Below are 6,571 nucleotides of genomic sequence, written 5' to 3'. Positions count from 1 at the left end.
AGATTATAACAGAACATGGCCAAGATGTTCAAATGGCATGGTTGAATAATAATTAGGCAGAACAGTTGAAACTGGAGCAGCAGCACGGCCAGGTGGACTGGGGACAGCAAGGAGTCATCATGTCAGGTAGTCCTGGGGCATGGTCCTAGGGCTCAGGTCCTCCGAGAGAGAGAAAGAGAGAGAGAAGGAGAGAATTAGAGAACGCACACTTAGATTCACACAGAACACCGAATTGGACAGGAGAAGTACTCCAGATATAACAAACATCCTTGAGATGTTTATACAACTTGATTGGAGTCTACCTGTGGTAAATTCAATTGATTTGACATGATTTGGGAAGGCACAGACCTGTCTATATAAGGTCCCACAGTTGATAGTCCATGTCAGAGCAAAAACTGTTTGAAGGAATTGTCCATGGAGCTCCAAGAGAACCTGACAGAGCTTGAGAGGATCTGCAGAGAAGAATGGGAGAAACTTCCCAAGTACAGGTGTGCCAAGCTTGTATGGTATACCCAATAAGATTCATTGCCAAAGGTGCTTCAACAAAGTACTGAGTAAAGGGTCTGAATAATTACGTAAATGTGATATTTCAGTTTTTATTTTAATAAATGTGCAAAGAATTTCAATAAAACTAAAACTAAAAAAAAAAATAACTTTATCATTTTGGGGGTATTGTGATGTCCTTATGGGGTATTGTGATGTCATTATGGGGTATTGTGATGTCCTTATGGGGTATTGTGATGTCATTATGGGGTATTGTGATGTCATTATGGGGTATTGTGATGTCATTATGGGGTATTGTGATGTCATTATGGGGTATTGTGATGTCATTATATTGTGGTCATTATGTATTGTGATGTCATTATGGGGTATTGTGATGTCATTATGGGGTATTGTGATGGCATTATGGGGTATTGTGATGTCCTTATGGGGTATTGTGATGTCATATGATGTCATTATGGGGTAAGATAGGGGAATAAGATGATACCTAATCAGTTGTACACCTGGATGCGTTCAACTGAAATGCGTCTTCCGCATTTAACCCGACCCCTCTGTGTCAGAGAGGTGCGGAGGGCTGCCTTAATTGAAATCAGCTCAGAAATTCCATCCAGCAACCTTTCAGATACTGGCCCAACGCTCCTACCTGCCAGGGGTCTGAATACTTTTCAAATGCACTGCATACAATATATATATTGTGTTTAATGTGTATTTTATATTGTATTATACAGGGTGCATTTGGAAAAGACACCTAGGTTGCAATATGTCTTCCCTGTCAAAATTAATGTGAAATAAAAAATAAATATAAACAAAAGGCTCTAATGGGCTCTGATAGGCTTTGATGGTAGAAGGCTCTAATAGGCTCTGGTGGATGAAGGCTCTGATAGGCTCTGCTGGATGAAGGAAAGGCCAGGCTATGAATTCATGGAAGCGAGCTGAATGAATTCACCTCCTGAGTTATTGACAGGCACCCTTCCTGATGTGAGACATGGATGGATGGATACTAGACACAAGAGGACATAGAATACTCCCAACTCATCGATTTCTCCCCTCCTTTTAAAAGAGAGGTGGAATAAAAGCCTGTGAGAAGTCCAGCTGTGTGTATCTGTGGAACAAAAGACTTTAAACGTCCTGTCTGCAAGATTGAACACAGGTATTTCCTCTTTCCCGTGGTTACATGTGGCCATCTGCTATACCTCTCCCCAAGCTTACTTCCATGTCAATACCTGTCCTGTCATTGTCTGCTAACTCTGATAGTCTACAGGGGACAGGCTCTCTCTCTCTCTCTCTCTCTCTCTCTCTCTCTCTCTCTCTCTCCCTCTTTGTCTGTCTGTCACTCCTCTCTCTCTCTCGGTCTCCTCTCTCTCCTTGTATGTCTCTCTCTCTCTCTCTTCTCTTTGTATGTCCCTCTCTCTGTCTCTCTGTCTCCTCTCTCTCTTTGTATGTCTCTCTCTGTCTCTCTGTCTCTGTCTCTCTCCATCTCTCTCTCTCTCTCTCTGCATGCTGGGAGTGTTTGGTGCGTGCTGGGAATTGTATGAGTGAATGTGAGAGTTGTCTGGAGTTAGATGTGTTTTCTTTCTGGTGACCTTTACTTGGTTGTTTGCCTTTTTCTACTTTCTACGTATATTGTATTTATTGTCAGAATTGCCCTGGTTTTGGCGAGATGGCACATGGGGACGTCGTCCCTTTGTCACACCCTGACCATAGTTTGCTTTGTATGTTTCTATGTTTTGGTTGGTCAGGGTGTGATCTGAGTGGGCATTCTATGTTGGATGTCTTGTTTGTCTATTTCTATGTCTGGCCTGATATGGTTCTCAATCAGAGGCAGGTGTTAGTCATTGTCTCTGATTGGGAACCATATTTAGGTAGCCTGGGTTTCACTGTGTGTTTGTGGGTGATTGTTCCTGTCTCTGTGTTTGCACCAGATAGGACTGTTTAGGTTTTCGCACATTTATTGTTTTGTTAGTTATTTCATGTCGAGTTCCTTTATTAAAGAACATCAATAACCACCACGCTGCATTTGCATGGTGTACTTCTTAAAGAAGAGCGTCTCGTTGATCGGATGGTTGAGCATGGTGTACTTCTTAAAGAAGTGCGTCTCGTTGATCGGATGGTTGAGCATGGTGTACTTCTTAAAGAAGAGCGTCTTGTTGAGCATGGTGTACTTCTTAAAGAAGAGCGTCTCGTTGAGCATGGTGTACGTCTTAAAGAAGAGCGTCTCGTTGAGCATGGTGTACTTCTTAAAGAAGAGCGTCTCGTTGATCGGATGGTTGAGCATGGTGTACTTCTTAAAGAAGAGCGTCTCGTTGAGCATGGTGTACTTCTTAAAGAAGAGCGTCTCGTTGATCGGATGGTTGAGCATGGTGTACTTCTTAAACAAGAGCGTCTCGTTGAGCATGGTGTACTTCTGAAAGAAGAGCGTCTCGTTGATCGGATGGTTGAGCATGGTGTACTTCTTTAAGAAGAGCGTCTCGTTGATCGGATGGTTGAGCATGGTGTACTTCTTAAAGAAGAGCGTCTCGTTGAGCATGGTGTACTTCTTAAAGAAGAGCGTCTCGTTGATCGGATGGTTGAGCATGGTGTACTTCTTAAACAAGAGCGTCTCGTTGAGCATGGTGTACTTCTGAAAGAAGAGCGTCTCGTTGATCGGATGGTTGAGCATGGTGTACTTCTTAAAGAAGAGCGTCTCGTTGATCGGATGGTTGAGCATGGTGTACTTCTTAAAGAAGAGCGTCTCGTTGATCGTATGGTTGAGCATGGTGTACTTCTTAAAGAAGAGCGTCTCGTTGATCGGATGGTTGAGCATGGTGCACTTCTTAAAGAAGAGCGTCGTCGGATGGTTGAGCATGGTGTACTTCTTAAAGAAGATGTTGATCGTGAGCATGGTGTACTTCTTAAAGAAGAGCGTCTCGTTGATCGTGTGGTTGAGCATGGTGTACTTCTTAAAGAAGAGCGTCTCGTTGATCGTATGGTTGAGCATGGTGTACTTCTTAAAGAAGTCCGGAGCACCAAGTCTAGGTACAATAGGCTTCTAAACAGCTTTTATCCCCCCAAGCCACATAAGACTCCTGAACATCAAATGGCTACCCAGACTATCTGCACCCCCCCCCACCATGCTGCTGCTACTCTCTGTTATCATCTATTCATAGCCACTTTAATAACCCTACCTGTGTGTACATAATTATCTCAACTACCTCAACACCGGTCCCCCCGCACATTGACACATGGACTCTGAACTGGTACCCCCTCTTTATAGCCTCCATATTGACTATGTACTGGTACCCCCTGTATATAGCCTCCACGTTGACTCTGTACTGGTACCCCCTGTATATTTTTATTGTATCTTTATTTAACTAGACAAGTCAGTTAAGAACAGTTTCTTAATTTCAATGACAGCCTAGGAACACACTTTGACTTGTTCAGGGGCAGAACGCCATATTTTTACCTTGTCAGCTCAGGGATTTGATCATGCAACCTTTTGGTTAATAGTCCAACGCTCTAACCACTAGGCTACCAATATTGTAGCCCCGCTATTGTTTTTTACTGCTGCTCTGTAATTATTTGTTTTTCTTGATTTTCTTAACTGCCTTGTTGGTTAAGGGCTTGACAGTGAGCATTTCACTGTAAGGGCTACACTTGTTGTCTAGTCAGGCTGTCAGCAATGCTAAGTGGCTTGGCTGGCCCGTCACTGAGGCTGGAAAGGGCCTCTATCTGGCTGAGGAACCAGGAGGTTATCACTTCTACCTGGTGGACACAGAACAGCCTCCCATTAATCCTGTACAGAAGGTGTGTCTGTCCGGGTCTAACCTGCAGAAATCAATTCACTGCTGCTGCTGCTCCTTTCTGGGGATGAAGGTGAAAGAGAGAAATGAGGAGAAGGAGGTGATGGGAGTCACAGACACTCAGTGTAAACTAGAGCTTCACCACCTTATTGGGACAGTAGATCATGGGACAGCCTTCGGGACGATAGCATTCTCCTGTCCACATGAGCAGTTGGCAGATCCAGAAGCCTTGATGACAAAAGGAAACTATAAAATCCTTACTATCTTGGTTAGCCTAGACTAGAGGTCGACCGATTATGATTTTTCATCAATTTTTCACCGATTATTGGAGGACCAAAAAAGCCGATACCGATTAATCGGCCGATGTTATTTATTTATTTGTAATAATGACAATTACAACAGTACTGAATGAACACTTATTTTAACTTAATATAATACACCAATAAAATCAATTTAGTCTCAAATAAATAATGAAACATGATCAATTTGGTTTAAATAATGCAAAAACAAAGTGTTGGAGAAGAAAGTAAAAGTGCAATATGTGCTATGTAAGAAAGCTAACATTTAAGTTCCTTGCTCAGAACATGAGAACATATGAAAGCTGGTGGTTCCTTTTAAGATGAGACTTCAATATTCCAAGGTAAGAGGTTTTAAGGTTGTAGTTGTTGTAGGACTAATTCTTTCTATACCATTTGTATTTCATTTACCTTTGACTATTGGATGTTCTTTTAGGCACTTTAGTATTGCCAGTGTACTAGTATAGCTTCCAACCCTCTCCTCGTCGCTGCCTGGGCTCGAACCAGGAGCACATCGACAACAGCCACCCTCGAAGCAGCGTTACCCATCGCTCCACAAAAGCCGCGGCCCTTGCAGAGCAAAGGGAACAACTACTCCAAGTCTCAGTGACGTTTGAAACGTTATTAGCGTTCAAACCGCTAACTAGCTAGCCATTTCACATCGGTTACACCAGCCTAATCTCGGGAGTTGATAGGCTTGAAGTCATAAACAGCGCAATGCTTGAAGCATTGTGAAGAGCTGCTGGCAAAACGCACGAAAGTGCTGTTTGAATGAATGCTTACGAGCCTGCTGGTGCCTATCATCGCTCAGTGAGACTGCTCTATCAAATCATAGACTTAATCAGAACACAATAACACACAGAAATACGAGCCTTAGGTCATTAACACCGCATCGATTATATAAAATGCAGGACACGCTAGATAAACTAGTAATATCATCAACCATGTGTGATTATGATTTATTGTTTTTTATAAGATAAGTTTAATGCTAGCTAGCAACTTACCTTGGCTTCTTACTCCATTCATGTGACAGGCAGGCTCATCGTGAGGCAGGTGGTTAAAGCGTTGGACTAGTTAACCGTAAGGTTGCAAGATTGAATCCCTGAGCTGACAAGGTAAAAATCTGTCGTTCTGCCCATGAATAAGGCAGTTAACGCACCGTTCCCAGGCTATCATTGTACATAAGAATGTGTTCTTTAACTGACTTGTCTAGTTAAATAAAGGTGTAAAACCCCTGGGAAGGCCTGGTTAGCCTGGACACCCCTGGGAAGGCCTGGTTAGCCTGGACACCCCTGGGAAGGCCTGGTTAGCCTGGACACCCCTGGTAAGGCCTGGTTAGCCTGGACACCCCTGGGAAGGCCTGGTTAGCCTGGACACCCCTGGGAAGGCTTGGTTAGCCTGGACACCCCTGGGAAGGCCTGGTTAGCCTGGACACCCCTGGTAAGGCCTGGTTAGCCTGGACACCCCTGGGAAGGCCTGGTTAGCCTGGACACCCCTGGGAAGGCCTGGTTAGCCTGGACACCCCTGGGAAGGCCTGGTTAGCCTGGACACCCCTGGGAAGGCTTGGTTAGCCTGGACACCCCTGGGAAGGCTACAGTAGAAGTGGGTCATTTGGGTTGATTCAGATGCCCATGAGATCTGCTTTGCTGTTTGAGTGTTCATAGTGGTGTGGGTTCCCAGACCCAAACTCTCTCTCTCCCATCTATGCCTACAATTTTAGCTTGGAAAAATGTCAACAGAGGAATCGACTGACAGAGACTTTCTCTCTGTCTGGTTCAACATTACATTGGTGATACAGTAAATTATTGCTGAACAACAGAAGCCCAAAGCCAGATTACCTTCTGTCTCCTAAATGAATGGACGGGGGAGGAGGTAATTTTCTGCTTGTCTGCATTTGGATTTAACTTATGCCTGAGTCTCTCTCCCCCTATCTTTCTCTCTCTCCATCTCTCTCACACTTTCTCTCACTCTCTTTCTCTCTTCCTCTTTTTCACA

The 6,571-nt window shown here is 43.9% G+C and overlaps 1 pseudogene; it reads left to right on the top strand.

Moving 5' to 3' along the window:
- The first annotated feature begins 3,344 nt into the window (after window positions 1–3,344).
- On the top strand, window positions 3,345–6,230 carry LOC135524881 (glyoxalase domain-containing protein 4-like; annotated as a pseudogene).
- Window positions 6,231–6,571: the final 341 nt, after the last annotated feature.

This window comes from Oncorhynchus masou, chromosome 31 (genome assembly GCF_036934945.1).
Source record: "Oncorhynchus masou masou isolate Uvic2021 chromosome 31, UVic_Omas_1.1, whole genome shotgun sequence".
Lineage (NCBI taxonomy): Eukaryota > Metazoa > Chordata > Actinopteri > Salmoniformes > Salmonidae > Oncorhynchus > Oncorhynchus masou.
This window is presented reverse-complemented; position numbering and strand designations above follow the sequence as displayed.